The 21,150-nt window shown below is 37.1% G+C and overlaps 1 protein-coding gene across 2 annotated transcripts in view; it reads left to right on the top strand.

The window, feature by feature from the left end:
- Window positions 1–21,150, top strand: part of ADGRL2 (adhesion G protein-coupled receptor L2) — a 716,223-nt gene that overhangs the window by 467,684 nt on the left and 227,389 nt on the right. The window contains exon 4 of one of the 2 annotated variants that reach the window (XM_027536750.1): window positions 2,957–2,998. The gene's annotated coding sequence lies outside the window, so the exon portion shown is untranslated. Of the gene's footprint in view, window positions 1–2,956; window positions 2,999–21,150 lie in introns of those variants that run through there. The other variant, XM_027536740.1, reaches the window with a different exon arrangement.

The following is a 21,150-nucleotide window of genomic DNA, read 5'->3' as shown; positions in this document are numbered from 1 at the left end:
CCCTACAGTTTTCTTTCAGTATCAAATTTTGCTTTGTCTTGAATTATTTTCTTTCCTCCTTTAACCTACTTTCAAGAAATAGAAAAAGGCTCTTTGATGTGCCAATTCAAAGTGTGTTCGGATAAAAGGTAAATAATTCAATAGCCTTTTGAGGAGGGTTGACATTTGAATGTTGGAGGTTGTTTCCTTCACTCATCGGCTCTCCTAGTGAGGTCAGCTGACCCATGTTAGTGACTTGCTGGAGTGAGTTTTGAATTTGTGAAAAACTTCTAATAAAGAATAGTGATAGAAATAGCAAAGAAGAATCAATGAAATAGGAAAGTCCAAGTGTATGTTCTTATCAAGTGTTATACTTGTCCAATAGTTACAAACCTCTCTGAAAATATTTATATGTGTGGGTGGAGGCAAGTTGCCCATTAAATTGTGGGAAGTGTTATCAGATTTATCAGGACTTGGTTGTTAATTTGACTACACAGTTTTGGCTCATAGAGAAATGAGGAGGAAATATCTGATTAAAGTGTGCATTGCTGCTGAGGCAACTGAATGTTGCCATAGCAATTGAGATGAAATGTGCAAGAAGTGAGATAATTAAATCTAACCCCTTTAGTAGTTTTGACAGTCAATGCACTGCCAATAGGAAAAGTTATCTACAGTATTAAGATAAAACACATTCCTCATGGAAAGTCTCCTTACTAGTATTTTGTTGTTCCCTTCCTAAATACATTGCTTTAGGTATATAATTTGAATGTTCCCTTGTAATAATCAAATACAGTTTTGACCTTGGTCTGCAGTTACCTAGAATTTCAGCTGGTTTATTGTATCATGGGAGCAGACATCTATAAAAAAAAATCCATTTTTCCCCTCTAGTTCCTAAAAAAAGTATACTAAAGCCAAAGCTGTCATATTTGAGTTTGAAATTCAATAATATCTAGAACGTGCTGCCCTCTTCAGGAACTGATGCTCAAAAATACTTTGAATTTTTTAGCAGTTTAGTAATTATAAATATAAGCTATAACATCAAAAATTATTAATGATTCTTTAGAAATAAGCACTACACAAAATAAAGTATTTCTCAGTCTAAAATTTTCCATTAAAATCTTTCATTAAAATCAATAAATACAAAAAATTGAAATAAAATATTGATACTTATGATTAATATAAAAAGCAGTCTTCTTAAACTATGGTCATGGGAGAACTTCTCAATCATTCCAGAATGTCAGATATCCATAATCATAAGCCATATATTTCTTTAATATTAAAAATATCTTTTAAAAATGTGAAAAACGAAGTAGGACACCTTTCAAATCTTAATTTTATACTCCAGCAAAAAGTCATTAATTTTGTCAATATTTATCATTTGAAATTTTCACTAGTTTTCATTTACTGAAACATCATCTTTCTTGGAAATAATGATTTCAAGCTACACTAACACATTATAATTTTTATTCAGGATTACTTTATTCAAAAATAACATTGAAAGGTCTGAAATGTCACTATCCAAATAGTCAAGTAAACCCCTTTTCTGTATATGTTATCTAAAAATTTCTTAAGCTATCACCGTTTTGGCAGAGGGAGATGAACTGTGTGTTTTTCTTTAGATAAAGTTTATGATACATAAAAGAGAAAATGACAAATATATAATGACGATATATATCAGGATATGAGAAAAGCATATTTTCTTACAGCTGACATGTTCCTTTATCTTAGAACTATTGACATTGAGAAAGATTATTTAGTGCTAATTATTAAATGTAAGAGTCACTGTTAATTTAAACATTTTAAAGGACACAATAAATTCAAGAACACATATGTTTTTTCATAATATAATTTATTGTAATTCTTTACCAAGCAATGCAATTAAAACCTGTTTTCAATGAACAGAAAACAATAAGAAAATATATATCTCTTTATTATCACTTATTTAGTGTGTAAAAATAGGAGCATGGACTCCTAATTTTGTTTTTCAGCTTCTGTATCAGATTTTCAGTTCAAGATTCCACCAAGAAAATGTATTTACATATAAATAGATCTAACAGTCATTAATGCTGACTTCAAGAATGTAAAATGCTCCTCAGTTTTTCCTTAAAGAGTTTTAAGTATGGCTGTCCCATCTGTTTCAGTGAAAAATTCAATCGAGCTAAAGGGGATAAAGAACAACAACAACAACAAAAAATACTTGACAATGTTCTCTTAATCTATTTTTAGAATATTTGTTTGGGAAAAATAAAATGTTTTATCCCTGATTTTGAAAGTAGTTAGCACAACTGCGTAATCCAAAGGGGCTTCCCAGGTGGCACAGTGGTAAGGAATTCATCTGCCAATGTAGGAGACACAAGAAACGTAGGTTCGATCCCTCAAGAGATGCTAGTTTGATCCCTTGGCCAGGAAGATCCCCTGGAGTAGGAAATGGCAACCTGCTCCAGTAATCTTGCTTGAAAATTCCATGGACAGAAGAGGCTGGCGGGCTACAGTCAATGGGGTCGCAAAGAGGTGGACACAACTGAGCAACTGAGCACACCATTCTGTCCAAAGGCATGTAACACATGTTTAAAAATTCTTAGAACAATGAATTGTGTTTTCTAAGGCAATGGCACCCCACTCCAGTACTCTTGCCTGGAAAATCCCATGGATGGAGGAGCCTGGTAGGCTGCAGTCCATGGGGTCGCTAAGAGTCGGACACGACTGAGTGACTTCACTTTCACTTTTCACTTTCATGCATTGGAGAAGGAAATGGCAACCCACTCCAGTGTTCTTGCCTGGAGAATCCCAGGGACAGGGGAGCCTGGTGGGCTGCCGTCTATGGGGTCGCACAGAGTCAGACACGACTGAAGTGACTTAGCAGTAGCAGTAGTAATAGATTTACTTCATTTTATTTTGCTGCTGATGCATTACATTTGGCAGTTAGGATCCCTGTGGATGGAGGTATAATAAATAATAATATTTCTTTGCTTTTCAGGGTATTTATGGCACAATGATAAATTTCATCTTTCCCAGAATGGTAAGTAAAGAGCTCTTTCTATATTTGATAGCACTGAACACAAACAAGAAAAAGTGAATTGCTATAATAGAAGTGGAGTATCATTTGCTAAATGTGTTGAATTATCGGATAATTATAAGGTAGCATATACTCCTCAAATAAATGGATACCACATTCAAATTCTATGAGCATTCCAAAATACTCACCAAAATATGCTACAGGGCTCTTCAGAGGGAATCTAAGGTTTTTGTTTTCTCTGTTGGATTGCATTTGAACATAGTGTATTCCGTAGTTTATTTTCTGGGGTAATTTATTTTAAAATATACACAGAAATAGAAATAAATGTGGCTTACATTCTGTGAGAAGAAAGATACATATTGAGAGTGGGTGAGCAAGAGTCCTTTGGAATTTTTACTGTTACATAAAAACTGATTGTAATTTATGTTTGACCAGGGCTTTGCAGCATCTGTGAATTTAAAAATGTTTGTTTTCTAAGAGCATATATCATAACTTCTCCTAGGCAAGCTAGCTACTATATGATTTTGTTTAAACACATAGTTTTGTTGTCTTTCTCTTTTTATTACTTAAAATGGTAATATTTAGTTTTAGTCTTAATCATAATCTCTTTATAATTTAGATAACAATAAAACCAATCTTATTAAAAGGGAAAGGTTAATGTAAAATGATATTTCTTAGTAAGCTATTTCTGTCTCCTATAAAGTTCTTCCCCCAGTGGTTCTTGCATATTACCTATAAAAAGAAGGAATTTCTCACTGTAGAAAAAAACGCCTTGAAATAAACTAATAATCAGAAAGTGCTATGTTAAGTGAAAAAGCAGAGCACATTATAAATACATTATATATTGTGCTTATGTATTGAGGGAAGAGAGAATTGGGATCATACTATAGGCTTAGAAAAAGGACATAAAAGGTTCACAGACAGTGGGAATATGGGTAGTTTGCTGCTGCTGCTGCTGCTAAATAGTCTTCATTTTTTCTTTATTTTCTGAGTTTCCTATAATAAATAGATATTATTCTTATCAGAATAAGAGCATTATTTGAATAGCAGACTGTTCAAAATAGTATACTATTATTAATTAAATGTATATACATAAAGTTGAGGAAATACCTCTGCATCAATTTCATGGCCAAAATGATCTTATACAATTAAAAACAAACAAATAAAAACCTTCCATTTAATCCCATAAGGATGTAAAAATATAAAATGAAGATTAACTGGGTAAAAGTGTACAATAAAATAATTAAATATTTAAAATACAGTTGAAGCTATTACATTTATTAATTTTACTCTAATACAGAAATACTCCTAGAATTCAGGCATATGTATGAAAAAAATACAGTCATTTTTAAACCGAAATAAAAAGATCTGCAGATTCACATTAGTTTTTAGCATATAAGAATTTGGTGTTTTATGAACTTTTTTCAGAAGAAGAAAAGATTAAGGTAGGAAAAGACCAAAACATGAAGGTACAACTTTAAACTCATACTTTAAATCAGTAGATCGTACTGGTTAATATTAGCAGAAAACTTTGATATAAAATCTACAGTGTGATTTACCCACCTACAACCAATTGTCTTTGCATGTAAGTGCAGACTTATTTTAGGTCCAAGATTAAAACAAAATAAAGTATGTTAGCAAAAAGTGTTGCTTTTAACCTTAAATAATGTTAATAAACCATAAGTTAATAGTAAACATAGTAAATAATGCAACTAATCAAATATTTTTGAGATTAAAGACTTCTTCTCAAGGGTATTTGATTATCCATTGTAAAGTCAGCATTAAAATATCATCGTTATTTCTCACAACTTATCTGGAAATAGGCCAATAATTTCAGAAGACAGTTGAGGGAGGGAGAGGTACTCCAGAAAGGATATAGTAGAGTTCACATTAACACGTCCCAGGTCTTCACGTTCATCCTACTTGCTCTCATTTTACATAAAATTATGACAGAACTAGTTCTCTAATTGCCTAGCTCACAAATTGGAAGGCACACTATCAAAGTTGGGAGGGACCAGAGAAGAACTTTCAAATCTATTCACCACCAGTAAGAATTGAGGAATCAAAGATTAGTGGTATGATATTGAGTAAGATATACCATAAACTTGGGTTTAAAACTCCTGATCTGTTAAATCCAACAGTCATACTGGAAAATTTTTAATAAAATCTAAATTCTTTTCCAGCCCTGGAATTTTGCAACAAAATAGTATATCCTTAAACTTACTACACAGAACATGAGATAATACTGGGAGATTTTGAAGTTGTTACAAAGAAAAAGGTTTTAATGATTAAAAGGGTAAATTTCATTCATCTGCAAAATTCACTTATATTGATCTAAATTATATTCTGTTAATGAGGGATTAAATATTTTGATGATATTTTTCCCATAATACCATTTTTAAGATGTATCTAAAATTTTAACCTGAATTTTCTCACTTTGCTTTGAATTATAGTATGTGAGAGAAAATCTAACATCAGCTTCTTCTAAAGAATGGAGGGCCAAATTCATACCTATTTGTATATGGAAATATAGATTTCTATAGGTTTATGCTGCCAGAATGCTAATCTGAAATACTGGTGTTAAATCCCTTCGGTTGTGTTTGACTCTGTGCAAACCCATGGACTATATAGCCCACTAAGCTCCTCTGTCTATGGGATTTTCCAGGCAAGAATACTGGAGTGGGTTGCCATTTCCTTCTCCAGAGCAATCTTCTCAACCCAGGGATCGAACCCATGTCTCTTATGTCTCCTGCACTGGCAGGCAGCTTCTTCACCACTAGTGCCACCTGGGAAGCCCTGAAATACTGGGGGAACCAAAAATTTAAATTTATAATTTTATGTTTTTAATCCACTCTGTAACATCTTTAGCACAATTAACATGACATTTTAGAAAGATGATAAACAAAATCAACCTCTTGCCCATATTCAAGAGCAGAGTCAATGTGAGAAACTATTAAATAAATACATCTGCTAATTCAAAGTATTTCTAAGTGTGCAACTTTAAACAGCCAAAGTTCTGAATTACTACATGAAACGACTTGAAATGTAAACATATATTTTGTTGACATGTATCTGTTAAAACTGAACTTTAAAACAGAATAATTCTTTAATGTTATTAAAAATTTTTAATAGGTTGGAGATAAATGCCAACTATTTATATAAAGCAAATTTATCAGTGTAATTAATCTGTATTTCAAAAAAATAGATCTCCTCTCTCATTCTCAATGAACAAAGATTGAGTACATATTTCTGTGAATAGTCACAGCATCTAATCTTCAATTAACAATAAAATATACTATATTTCTATGGACATTAGTAAAAATTCATAACTTTATTTCATTAATGATAAAAGTTCCATAATGGATTTAACTATAGACAGTAGTCATTTTGCCATTTATTTTTTAAAATTCCACAACAGTTTCCAAAATATCTAATGTCAATTTTTAGGTCAGATTGATAGTAATATTAAAGCATTGTTAATTGACCAACAGGTTGATTACTTTTAACATTTTGAAAGGAGAAAGATGAAAATAGGCCTCTCTTTTTCTTTCAATTAAAATTGCATGCAATTATTCCTGAAGACTATAGATCTCTTTTGGGATTTCCGGTTTCAAACAACTTTTTGGTTCATTTCACAGGAATAATATTCATCTTAATTAGGAAAACAATTGATGGGCTTTTTACAAGAGGGAGTTCACTCTGTGCACTGCTTACTACCACTAGATTATCCTGTTTAAAGAGAAAAAAAGCCCTTCTTTTAAGCAGTTAGTTGAATATATTATCTATTAGTAGCCATTGTCTTTGAAGACAGAATGTTTTTCTTGATGAATGGTTAATCCATTTTACTTTAACCACCAAATTTTCCTAACCACTATTCTAAATTGACTTCTAAAATGTTTTCAAATATGTAAATACCACCAATCAAATATATAGACCAAAATTATTAAATAAATAAAAAAACTCATGTGTGGTATATTACTGAATTGTTTTACACAGGTTATAAGGTTAAAACACTTGCGGAGGGGGGTTCAGGATGGGGAACATGTGTACACCCGTGGCAGATGCATGTTGATGTATGGCAAAACCAATACAATATTGTAAAGTAAAAAATAAATAAATAAATAAACTAAAAAAAATACACTTGCTTCACTAAAAAATTATTTTTTGATATGCAGTAACTAAAAAAATAAAGTTTCAAATACATAATGAGAAGTAACACAAACACTTGAGAAGTAACCACAAATACTTGAGTACCCTGTGAACTTTCAGGCTCTTGACTTCTTTTCTACAATTACTTAATGTCAATTCAAGGTTAAACAATGTTCGAAATTTTCTCTGTCCCTTGTTTTTCCTTGGGATTTTGTCTCATGTATTTGCATCCCTGCTGCTGCCAAGTCGCTTCAGTCGTGTCCTACTCTGTGCGATCCCATAGACGGCCTCCTACCAGGCTCCTCTGTCCCTGGGATTCTCCAGGCAAGAACACTGGAGTGGGTTGCCATTTGCATTCCTAAACATACCATTCTTTGGTTTACATGCCACAGGACTGGAAAAGGTCAGTTTTCATTCCAATCCCAAAGAAAGACAATGCCAAAGAATGCTCAAACTACCACACAATTGCACTCATCTTACATGCTAGTAAAGTAACGCTCAAAATTCTCCAAGCCAGGCTTCAGCAATACGTGAACCGTGAACTTCCAGATGTTCAAGCTGGTTTTAGAAAAGGCAGAGGAACCAGAGACCAAAATGCCAACATCCGCTGGATCATCGACAAAACAAGAGAGTTCCAGAAAAACATCTATTTCTGCTTTATTGACTATGCCAAAGCCTTTGACTGTGTGGATCACAATAAACTGTGGAAAATTCTGAAAGAGATGGGAATACCAGACCACCTGACCTGCCTCTTGAGAAATGTGTATGCAGGTCAGGAAGCAACAGTTAGAACTGGACATGGAACAACAGACTGGTTCCAAATAGGAAAAGGAGTATATCAAGGCTATATCGTCACCCTGCTTATTTAACTTTTATGCAGAGTACATCATGAGAAACAGTGGGCTGAAAGAAACACAAGCTGGAATCAAGATTGCCGGGAGAAATATCAATAACCTCAGATATGCAGATGATACCACCCTTATGGCAGAAAGTGAAGAGGAACTAAAAAGCCTCTTGATGAAAGTGAAAGAGGAGAGTGAAAAAGTTGGCTTAAAGCTCAATATTCAGAAAACTAAGATCATGGAATCTGGTCCCATCACTTCACGGCAGATAGATGGGGAAACAGTGGAAACAGTGTCAGACTATTTTTCTGAGCTCCAAAATCACTGCAGATTGTGATTGCAGCCATGAAATTAAAACACACTTACTCCTTGGAAGGAAAGTTATGACCAACCTAGATAGCATATTCAAAAGCAGAGACATTATTTTGCCAACAAAGGTTCGTCTAGTCAAGGCTATGGTTTTTCCAGTGGTCATGTATGGATGTGAGAGTTGGACTGTGAAGAAAGCTGAGCGCGGAAGAATTGATGCTTTTGAAGTGTGGTGTTGGAGAAGACTCTTGAGAGTCCCTTGGACTGCAAGGAGATCCAACCAGTCCCTTCTAAAGGAGATCAGCCCTGGGTGTTCTTTGGAAGGAATGATGCTAAAGCTGAAACTCCAGTACTTTGGCCACCTCATGCAAAGAGTTGACTCATTGGAAAAGACTCTGATGCTGGGAGGAATTGGGGGCAGGAGGAGAAGGAGACGACAGAGGATGAGATGGCTGGATGGCATCACCGACTCGATGGACATGAATATGAGTGAACTCCCGGAGTTGGTGATGGACAGGGAGGCCTGGCGTGCTGTGATTCATGGGGTCGCAAAGAGTCAGACATGACTGAGCGACTGAACTGAACTGAACTGAATAATATGTAAATGAAAGTGACTTTTCCATTCAAAAGCAAGTCTTGAGATTCAACCATTTATTGCACATAAGTATAATTCATTACTTTAGACTGTTGTATAGTATCCACTCTATGACATAATTTGTTTGTCCTTTTTAATGCTGATGAATTGTGGGATTGCTTCAGTTCTTTGCTTCTGCTTTTTACTATCATACATAGTGCCACTATGAACATTCTTCAGCACGCATAGATGGATAGATACAAAAATTTCTCTAGGTCAAATAGTTCTCATCCTGGAGTGATTTTGCCCCAAGGGAATATTTGGCAATGTGTGGGAACATTCTGGCTTATCATAACTTGAGGTATGGGCTGTCTAGGTGACTAAGCGGTAAAGAATCCACCTGCCAATGCAGGTCCAGGAAGATCCCCTAGAAAAGGAAATGGCAAACCACCTCAGTATTCTTGCCTGAGATTTGGAAAACCCTGCAGTGGCCACAGGATTAGTAAAGGTCAATTTTCGTTCCAATCCCAAAGAAGGACAATACCAAAGAATGTTCAAACTATCATACAGTTGTGCTCATTTCACATTCTAGCAAGTTTATGCTCAAAATCTTCAAGCTAGTTTTCAGCAGTACATGAGCCAAGAAGTTCCAGATGTACAAGCTGGATTTTGAAGCAGCTTAGGAAACAGAGGTCTAATTGCCAACATTTGTTGGATCATGAAGAAAACAAGGAAATTCCAGAAAAGGATCTACTTCTGCTTCATTGAATACGTGAAAGCCTTGGACGGTATGGATCATAACAAACTGTTGGAAATTGCTAATGAGATAGGAGTACCAGATCATCTTACCTATCTCCTGAGAAACCTGTATGCAGATCAAGAAGCAACAGTTAGAACTATACATGGAACAACTGACTGGTTCCAAATTGGGAAAGGAGTATGACAAGGCTGTATATTTTCACCCTGCTTATTGAACTTATATGCAGAGTACATCATGTGAAATGCTGTGCTGGATGAATTGAGCTGGAATCAAGATTGCTAAGAGAAATATCAACAACCTCAGATATGGAGATGATACCACTCTAATGGCAGAAAGTGAAGAAGAGGAACGAAAGAGCCTCTTGTAGAGGGTGAAAGAGGAGAATGAACAAGCTGGTTTGAAACTCAGCATTCAAACTAACATCATGGTATCTGGTCCCATCGTTTCATGGCAATTAGAAGGGGAAATAGTGGAAGTAGTGACAGATTTTACTTCCTTGGACTCCAAAATTACTGTGAACAGTGACTGGAGCCATGAAATTAAAAGACACTTGCTCTTGGAAAGAAAAACTGTGACAAACCTTGACAGCACACTAAAAAGCAGAGACAGCACTTTGCCAACCAAGTTCCATATAGTCAAAGCTATGGTTTTTCCAGTAGTCAGGTATGGATGTGAGAGTTGGACCATAAATAAGGCTGAGCATGGAAGAATTGATGCTTTTGAACTGTGGTGCTGGAAAACTCTTTAAGAGTCCCTTGGACAGCAAGGAGATCAAACCAGTCAATCCTAAAGGAAATCAACCCTGAATACCTATTGGAAGGACTAATGCTGAAGCTGAAGCCCCTATACTTTGGTCACCTGATAAGAAGAGCCAACTCACTGGGAAAGATCCTGATACTGGGAAAGATTGAGGGCAGGAGGAGAAGGGAGAAACAGAGGATGAGATGGTTGGATGGCATCATCGACTCAATGGATATGAGTTTGAGCAAACTCTGGGAGATAGTGGAGGACAGAGGAGCCCGGCATGCTGCAGTCCACAGGGTTACAAAGAGCCAGACAACTTAGTGACTGAACAACTTGGGGTATACTACTGTTTTTTAGTAGGTAGAGACCAAGGATGCTCTAAATATCCTATAAGGTGCAAGACAGCCCCCACAACAAAGAATTATCTGAACTAAAATGCCAGTAGTACAAGATTGAGAAACTTTGCTCTAGAATATATTCTTGAAAATGAAATTGCTGAGTCATAGAGTATGGAAAATTTCATATTTATTGGATAATTGCTAACTGTTGTTCAAAGTATCATTTTATACTCCTACCAAGAGTATAAAGATCAATGCTCCAAAAGATCTGCCTTTTAACACTTAATATAGTCAGATACTTAAAATTTTTATTGATTTTTGTGAAGGAAAAGTAAAAAATTCTCATACTTTCAATTCCTGGAGAAGGAAATGGCAATCCACTCCAGTATTCTTGCCTGGAGAATCCCATAGACAGAGGATTCTGGCAGGGTACAGTCCATGGGGTCACAAGAGTTGGACATAATTTAGTGACTAAACCACCACTACTTCAATTCCTTGACTACTTTGAACATTTCAACGTTAAATTGTAGGTTTTTTATGGTTATCCTCTATCAAGTTAAGACATTTTATTCTTAATTTCCTTTTTTAAAAATCTTTGAGGATATTTAATTTTACTACGTGTTATTTCTTACATTAATTTAGAGGAAAATATGAGTTTTATTACAAAGGGTTGCTAAGACCTGAAATATCTCTCACCCTAAGGTTGTTTGCTGAGTGAGGTGAACATGAATTTCATGTCTTTTCTGGCACAAAGGAAAAGTGATGAAACCCAGCATTCAGTGCTAGAATGCAATATAGATATGCCCTCATCAGTAACCTGATCTACAAATAAAACCATCCCATGGAGGGCTGCAAGGAAAACTGCAAGTCTTAAATGCGTTAAAAAAAAAAAAAAAAAGAATTCTCCCTTGAAAATTTATAATCAGAAACTAACATTACTGTGTTCCCAGTAAGAAGTTTATAATCTCGTCTAAAGACTGAAAGATAAGAAATTAAGTTTAAACCTGTCCCTAGATATGCCTTTTGTGCCCATCAGAATCAAAAGAAAATCTCCTCTGGAGAGCCTAACTTTACTCCATGCTGCTGAGAATTTTTACAGAAAAAAAATTCCTTAAGTACAAACCCACAACTAGAAATCACAAAGACACTGTAAAACAATCAAAATCAAAAGCAGTGAAAGATAAACAAATAGGAATCAGATTTAAAAAAAAAAAGATAAAAAGCAGAATCAGACCCACAGAGACTTCAAGTATTGAAATTGCCATTTTCATTCTTTCTTGTCCTGTTCTCTTTTATTCCTGTTGCCCAAAAAACTACCTCCAAAAATCAAAATTTTTTAGAATTTAATTTCTGCAAAATAACATGTACAGCCTCCTATAAACTTAGAAATTAATAATATCACTAAGTTTAACTTGTTAAGCTAAACCTAGTTATACTGAGATGGAATTTGGTCTTGACATTCATGTTTCAAACTATAAGAACTGCAGTGAATAAATAAATAAATAAGAGTATAAATAAGAATATTTTAGTCAAATGAACAAGTATCATTGTAAATACTGTAGTAGGTTAAAATAATATATTGCTGGCTATAATATAGAAATTTTTTGTCTTTGTTTTTTTAAATAGATTTCCTTTAGCTAAATACTCAAACTGATAGACAGATTATAAACTTTTATTTGTGCAGCATATTTCCACAACACCGTGAGGCTGGTAGAATCCTAGCTCCCTGATGAGGGATTGAACCTGGGCCTTTCACAGTGAAAGCACTGATTCCCAAGTACTGGCCCACCAAAGAATTCCCAAATATAGTGTTTCTTTTTCAACAAGCTTCAAATATCTTTACATTTGGGTTTTGAAATTTTTAAAAAAGGATTTGTTTTCTCACTTAACCTTGCACACTGATTGGTCTCACGTTGGGCGCGTGGCCAAAGCTGAGCCAGTCATTGTCTGTCCTGGTACTTTTATGAACTGGAATCACAAAACAGACTCCCAGGCAGAGAGAGAATTTATCACTTGATGAACCCCAGGGAAGACTGATTCTGCACCTTAATTCCGTTATTAAACTTTCTAGGGATCTATGAACCAGTAAATTACCTTTGCTGAAGCTTGAGTTGTTTCTGTAACTTGCAACCAAAATAGTCCTAATACCCTTATATAAAGAAAATTAAATTCTGAGATGGTTTTCCTGCATGCTGATAGTCATAGGAGGCAATGATTGAATAATACTTTTAATACCTTTTTCATCATAAGGGAAGGGAATTGGGAAGAGTTCCTGAGTGAATTTTTTTGAAGCCCTACCTGGATCAGAGCATACCTCTCTCCTCTGATTTATTCCAACACAGGTCAAAGTAAAGATCAGTTCAGTCCAGTTCAGTTGCTCAGTTGTGTCCAACTCTTTGTGATCCCATGAAGGCCTCCCTGTCCATCACCAACTCCCAGAGTTCACTCAAACTCATGTCCATCGAGTCCGTGATGCCATCCAGCCATCTCATCCTCTGTTGTCCCCTTCTCCTCCTGCCCTCAATCCCTCCCAGCATCAGGGTCTTTTTTAATGAGGCAACTCTTCACATCAGATGGCCAAAGTATTGGAGTTTCAGCTTTAGCATCAGTCCTTCCAATGAACACCCAGGACTGATCTCCTTTAAGATTATTTCTTATGACAAGGTTTAGGGACCACTACTATATATACAAACTTCTGGAATCTAGAGAGCTTCCATCAGGAAGTCACTTCTGGTTGTAATGTTACTTTCCAGTTACTTTCTACCTGAGATTTTACATGGCCTGAATGGAAGAGGAAAGGACTGAAATTTAAGGGATGAGTATAACAATTACTGAGCATTTTATACTATGTTAAGGACCTGGCTGGTGTGTTTTATTTTTAGTTGTTAAGGGCTGCAATGTGTCCCTCCCAAATTCACGTGTTGAAGTTCAAACTCCCTGGGATTCAAAACATGAATATATTTGCAGATACTCTTTAAATGTTATTAAGGTTAAATGAGATCATTGGGAGAAAGCCCTAAACCAATAAGACTGCTATCCTTTTAAGAAGAGATTAAGTTCCAGACACACAGAGGAAGACGACATGAAGACACAGAGAGAAGATGGCCATCTACAAACCTGGGAGAGCTCTCAGAAGAAATAACCCTGTCTCTCAAATCTACCCATAAAATTTCTTTCAAATGTTGCTCTACTCTTTGTTTTCATTATTACCACCTTAATTAAGGCTATGTTTTTCTTATTTGAAATATTCAAATAACTATCAGTTCCTCATTTTCATCTTCTAATTCAAACATTCATAGTCACACTAGCAAAGTCACTAGATTGTGGATTTGTTGAGAATGAAGTTTGCTCTGTACTCTTTTCTTATCTGCCGTATATAATTTATGATTCCTAAACCCAGCTGTGCATCAGAACTTGGGTGGCATTTTTTAATAGTCTGGTGTCTCAGACTATATCTGTTGAATCAGAATCTACAGGCTTGTGGGCTAGAAATTGGTATTTTTTGTGTTCCTAAGTTGATCATGTAAGTAATGGGCAATTATTACTTTTATTCACCCTTTTTACTAACAATGCTATAACAGCTTCCTCAAAACTTTCTACCTCGACCTTTTTCCTATATTTCTCGCTGTGCCTTCCATTATCAAGATGTGTTTTGAATAATAAATCTACTTACGCTTTTTTAAAGTAAAATGGTTATTCGTTTACACTGATGATGCATTTCAAGAATTTTCTTGTTGAAGGCCTATATCTATCGTATGTTGTGTCCATATCCTGAGAAGCTACAGAAAAAGTGAGGAAAATACTTTAATATGTAAAACAATAAAAATAAATGAAGCCTATCTAATCTGTTCACTGTGAAACTGATTAAGTAGGTCTTAACACTAGGATGTTCCCGTCAATACTGCCTCCAACTATATGAAAGAGTTGGCAGAAACGCTGACTTCTCTTGTAGTTATTTTGTGGCCTGGCTCTGTTCATATTGATACAAATTGTGTGGTAGGAACACAGAGGAAAAGCGGGTTTAGGGTTCACCCTGGCAAAGGAGGAAGTAATGTCTCAAATTCTTTTCTAGTCCTCCACGTGTGCTCAGTTGCTTTAGTCAAGTCTGACTCTGCAACCCCATGGACTGTAGCCCACCAGGTTTCTCTGTCCATGAGATTCTCCAGGCAACAGTACTGAAGTGGGCTGCCCTGTCTGCCTCCTGGGGATTTTCCTGACTCAGGGATGGAACCTGCGTCTCTTACATTGGCATTGTTCTTTACCACTAGCGCCACCTGGCAAGTCCCTAGTTCTCCATATTGTAAGCTTAATTTATACACCTATCATACAGAAGGGCTCTGCAAGTGGTGTGCTAGTGGTAAAGAACTAGCCAATGCAGGAAACCTCATAGGTGCTGGTTTGATCCCTGGGTGGGAAAGATCCCCTAGAGAGGGAAATGTTAACCTACTCCAGTATTCTTGTCTGGAGAATTCCATGGACAGAGGAGCCTGACAGGCTACAGTCTGTAGGATCACACAATATCAAGTGATCTAGCTCATAGCACATATCATATGGAAAAACTTGACAACTTTGTACTCTGAATGGAAAAATCTACTGCTTTTCTTAAACAAAAAGAACAGCTTCAAGACCTAAAGCAGTGGCTCTTTGTATCTACTCACAGACAGAAAACATGAATCTAGAAAAAGATAACCAATTATGGCAATCAGTTCAGTTCAGTTGTCGCTCAGTCGTGTCCGACTCTTTGCACTGACTCTTAGAGACAAACTCTGCTATTAGTCTATACTTAAAATCAAAGGCACTCTCTCTAACCATCCTTAGACAACAAAAGAAAAACTTGCTGAATGTATCAGCCAAATTGATTAATTCTACTGATGTTTGTTTTGTGTCTATTATATCAACCATCATATAAGTAGATTAAAACAGACATGATTCCTGACTTTCTGAAGTTTTCAGTTAATAGACGTACTGGTTTAAAAGAAAAAAAAAAAAAAAAGAGGGATACTTACAGGAGCCTGGAATGGAGTTAGTGAGGTAAAGTGTATGAGAAGAGATCATGCCCAAACCAAACTTCGTAGAGGGACCACTTATTTTCTATTCAGATGTCAACAGCTGGGAGTACCTTGGAACTTGAACAAATAAATGAGCATGACCTTTTTCAGTAGAATATTTGCAACCTGTGTATACTTTGCAAAAAGGCTGGTACAAAAAATAATATTATCCATGGTCTACTTTCTCTGTTCTAAATGTATAATTTCTGCATTCATTACACAAATATTTTATTCAAAGTATTTATAAAATTAGACCATTTAAGCAGACTTAAAGACCTCAATATGAACTGATATATTAACCAACTACCTAGTCCTTGACTTATTTTTTCCTGGTTTATGTGTCTAACTCTACATATGAACATCACTGGATGGTCAATATTGAAATCAGATTGATTATATTCTTTGCAGTCAAAGAGGTAGAATCTCTATACAGTCAGCAAAAACAAGACTGGGAGCTGACTGTGGCTGAGATCATGAACTCTTTATTGCAAAATTCAGTCTTAAATTGAAGAAAGTAGTGAAAACCACTAGACCATCCAGATCAAATCAGATCAGATCAGTCACTCAGTCGTGTCCGACTCTTTGTGACTCCATGAATTGCAGCACACCAGGCCTCCCTGTCCATCACCATCTCCCAGAGTTCACTCAGACTCACGTCCATCGAGTCAGTGATGCCATCCAGCCATCTCATCCTCTGTTGTCCCCTTCTCCTCTTGCCCCTAATCCCTCCCAGCATCAGAGTCTTTTCCAATGAGTCAGCTCTTCGCATGAGGTGGCCAATGTACTGGAGTTTCAGCTTTAGCATCATTCCTTCCAAAGAAATCCCAGGGCTGATCTCCTTCAGAATGGACTGGTTGGATCTCCTTGCAGTCCAAGGGTCTCTCAAGAGTCTTCTCCAACACCACAGTTCAAAGGCATCAATTCTTCAGCGCTCAGCCTTCTTCACAGTCCAACTCTCACATCCATACATGACCTCAGGAAAAACCATAGCCTTGACTAGATGAACCTTTGTTGGCAAAGTAATGTCTCTGCTTTTGAATATGCTATCTAGGTTGGTATGACCTAAATCAAAACCTTTACGATTATACAGTGGAAGTGACAAATAGGTTCAAGGGGTTAGATCTGATACACAGCCTGAAAAATTATGGATGGAGGTTCATGACATTGTACAGCAGGAAGGGATCAAGACCATCCCCCCAAAAAAGAAAGGCAAAATGGTTGTCTGAGGAGGCCTTACAAATAGCTGAGAAAAGAAGAGAAGCTAAAGGCAAAGGAGAAAAGGAAAGATATAACCATTTGAATGCAGAGTTCCAAAGAATAGCAAGGAAAGATAAGAAAGCCTTCCTCAGTGATCAATGCAAAGAAATAGAGGAAAACAATAGAATGGGAAAGACTAGAGATCTCTTCAAGAAAATTAGAGATACCAAGGGAACATTTCATGCAAAGAAGAACATGATAAAGGACAAAAATGCTATGGGCCTCACAGAAGCAGAAGATATTAAGAAGAGGTGGCAAGTATACACAGAAGAATTATACAAAAAAGATCTTCATGACCCAGATAACCATGATGGTGTGATCGCTGGACTAGAGCAAGACATCCTAGAATGAGAAGACAAGTGGGCCTTAGGAAGCATCACTATGAACAAAGCTAGTGGAGGTGATGAAATTCAAGTTGAGCTATTTCAAATTCTAAAAGATGATGTTGTGAAGGAACTGCACTCAAAGAGCCAGCAAATCTGGAAAACTCAGCAGTGGCCACAGGACTGTAAAAGGTCAGTTTTCATTCCAATCCCTAAGAAAGGCAATGCCAAAGAATGCTCAAACTACTGCACATTTGCACTCATCTTAACACAAGCAAAATAATGCTCAAAATTCTCCAAGCCAGGCTTCAACAATACATGAACTGTGAACTTCCAGATGTTCAAGCTGGTTTTAGAAAAGACAGAGGAACCAGAGATCAAATTGCTAACATCCACTGGATCATCAAAAAAGCCAGAGAGTTCCAGAAAAACATTTACTTCTGTTTTATTGACTACACCAAAGCCTTTGACTGTGTGAATCACAAGAAACTGGAAAATTCTTCAAGAGATGGTAATACCAGACCACCTGACCTGTCTCCTGAGAAATTTGTATTCAGGTCAAGGAGCAACAGTTAGAACTGGACATGGAACAACAGACTGGTTCCAAATCAGGAAAGGAGTACATCAAGGCTGTATATTGTCACCCTGCTTATTTAACTTATATGCAGAGTACGCCATGTGCAATGCCGAGCTGGCTGAAGCACAAGCTGGAATCAAGATTGCCAGGAGAAATACCAATAACCTCAGATACGCAGATGACACCACCCTTATTGCATAAAACAAAGAAGAACTAAGAAGCCTCTTGTTGAAAGTGAAAGAGGAGTGTGAGAAAGTTGGCTGAAAGCTCAACATTCAGAAAACGAAGATCATGGCATCTGGTCCCATCACTTCATGGCAAATAGATGGGGAAACAGTGGAAACAGTGTCAGACTTTACTTTTTTGGGCTCCAAAATCACTGCAGATGGTGACTGCAGCCATGAAATTAAAAGACGCTCACTCCTTGGAAGAAAAGTTATGACCAACCTAGATAGCATATTGAAAAGCAGAGACATTACTTTGCTAACAAAAGTCCGTCTAGTCAAGGCTATGGTTTTTCCAGTAGTCATGTATGGATGTGAGAGTTGGACTGTGAAGAAAGCTGAGCGCCGAAGAATTGATGCTTTAGAACTGTGGTGTTGGAGAAGACTCTTCAGAGTCCCTTGGACTGCAAGGAGATCGAACCAGTCCATTCTGAAGATCAGCCCTGGGATTTCTTTGGAAGGAATGATGCTAAAGCTGAAACTCCAATACTTTGGCCACCTCATGCGAAGAGTTGACTCATTGGAAAAGACTCTGATGCTGGGAAGGATTGGGGGCAAGAGGAAAAGTGGACGACAGAGGATGAGATGGCTGGATGGCATCACTGACTCGATGGACGTGAGTTTGAGTGAACTCTGGGAGATGGTGATGGACAGGGAGGCCTGGTGTGCTGCAATTCATGGGGTCGCAAAGAGGACTGAACTGAACTGATGATGATTTAATGAGTGAATGTATATAAATACTGAGTACATGATCCCTATTAAGCACTCAATAAATGTTGCCTGTGTTGTAATCCCTTTACTTGTTGTGTTTTTCCAGTTTTAGCCAGTGTCTAGTGGTCTGATTTTATTCATTAAAAAAATATATATTGAATAGGGCTTGGTTCATACAAGGCCTGGATATACTATACTAAACAAATCAAAGTCCTTGCACTCATAGAGCTTACATCCTAATACAGGAGAAAGAAGTAGCTGAAATATGTAAAATAATGGCAGCCAGTGATTAGAGGAATCAAAATTTTAAGGGTTAGAGGATGTCAGAGGGAATTATTTTAGGAAGTGTGGTCTGGGTCCTCTCTGAAGAGGTGACATACAAGCAGAGATATGAATGAACCAGCAGGGAAGAAACATAAAGGAGTAAAGACATTTTGCTTTCTCTAGTTCATGAATGATTTTTACTTTTTCAACTTTAGAAAATAGGCCTCCTCCTGTATGAATTTTATACTTCATTTCATGCTAAGGAGATCATTTTTGGTTCTCTTTAGCCTTTTTCACAAGCCCCAGCTTATTTTGTGCTTTAGTCTTGCTGATGTTATTTTTATGGGTCTATGCTACTCTCTAATATCTGTGCTTGATTTCATGTCCCTTTTTACCACCTTTTGCACATGCTGTTTGAAATTCAGAGCCTGACAGTAGGTCCCTGTGCAGCATACTGGTTTCTCTAGTTTCCTCCTCATTTTCTTGCTCATTAGAATCATTTGTGTTTGTATATGCAGAACACTGCTTACATCAAACACCAAGAGTGCATGGCTGCTTTTTCCCAAGGTCCCAATCTTTTCCATTTTACCTACTGGTTTCTGTCAGAATTGGGTCCAGAGTAGAGTTCCCCTTACTACTTACTCTGCCTTCTGGGAAATGAAATTACCAGCAAGGCTGGTCAAGAAATTGTCAGTGTTTTACCTTCAGAAGAATGAAGGTTTCTATAGATACTTTGAGACTAATATCCCTAACACTAGGATGTGTTGCTCCCTGATAATTTTCTGGTCTGTACTAGAAAAGCATCCTTCTGGCTGAGAAGTCTGTAACACAGTCATGTAATGCTATTTCTTCTCTGTGTCTCCTCATTTTATGTTCGTCTAGATTTTTCTCCAGTGTTCCTCTACCCATTTGAATTTACATGTAGGTTCCTTGCTTCTAACCAGCAAAGATTATTCACCTACATTTTAAATAGCATGATCGAATTTAAAATAAACTGGATTAAAGATTAGATTGTTTATATCCCTAACCTTTGTAGCACCAGGGACCAATCATGGAAAACAATTTTTCCAGAACTGGGAGTGGGGAGGATAATCCAAGAGCATTACATTTATTGTACACTTTATTTCTAATCTGTTGCTGCCACTGATCTCATGGAAGGTGCCAGTATGAGGCCCAGAGCCCTGGGGACACCTGGTTTATATGACCAAACTTTATACCCAGGAAACCAGGAAGTTTTCATACTGTGTTATATTAACAAGCAGAGTGAAATCCTAGAAAACTTTGGAATAGAAAGTAGATTCTATTCTAATGAAGCCATATACTAGCTTGCAGATTTGTTGCAGGAAGGGGGACCCCTTCCAGGGCCCGAAACCAGGCTCTTGTCTAACACTTGGAAATGAATTGTCCGAGGAGACACATGTGCTGACAGAGCAAGAGATTTCATTGGGAAGGGGCACCCGGGTGGAGAGCAGTAGGGTAAGGGAACCCAGGAGAACTGCTCTGCCATGTGGGTTATGGTGATGGATTAGTTTCCGGGTTGTCTTTAGCCAATCATCTGACTCAGAGTCCTTCCTGGTGGTGCATACCTTGTTCAGCCAAGATGGATGCCAGAGAGGAGGATTCTGGGAGGTGGTTGGACCTGTGGTGTCTCCTTTTGACCTTTCCCGAACTCTTCCAGTTGGTGGAGGCTTATTAGTTCTGTGTTCCTTTCCAGGATCTCCTGTCATAAAACAACTTATGCAAATGGTTACTATGGTGCCTGGCCAGGGTGGAAGGTTTCAATCAGTGTGTTTCCCCTAACAGCTCCCCCCTAAGAGACTTCATACTCAAGATACTTCTTGGGAATTGGGGCGGAGGTCTCTTTCTTCCGTAACTTCTTCCTGCTGTGCATGGGTGTAGGCCTGCCTAGAAGAGCAGAAGTCTCTCTCTACCTGATATCAGTTTATTTCAGTTCAGTCGCTCAGTCGTGTCCGACTCTTTGCAACCCCATGAATCGCAGCACGCCAGGCCTCCCTGTCTATCACCAACTCCCGGA

This window comes from Bos indicus x Bos taurus, chromosome 3, assembly GCF_003369695.1.
Source record: "Bos indicus x Bos taurus breed Angus x Brahman F1 hybrid chromosome 3, Bos_hybrid_MaternalHap_v2.0, whole genome shotgun sequence".
NCBI classification, from domain to species: domain Eukaryota; kingdom Metazoa; phylum Chordata; class Mammalia; order Artiodactyla; family Bovidae; genus Bos; species Bos indicus x Bos taurus.
The sequence above is the reverse complement of the archived record's forward strand: the minus strand, read 5'-3'. Positions and strand labels throughout refer to the sequence as shown.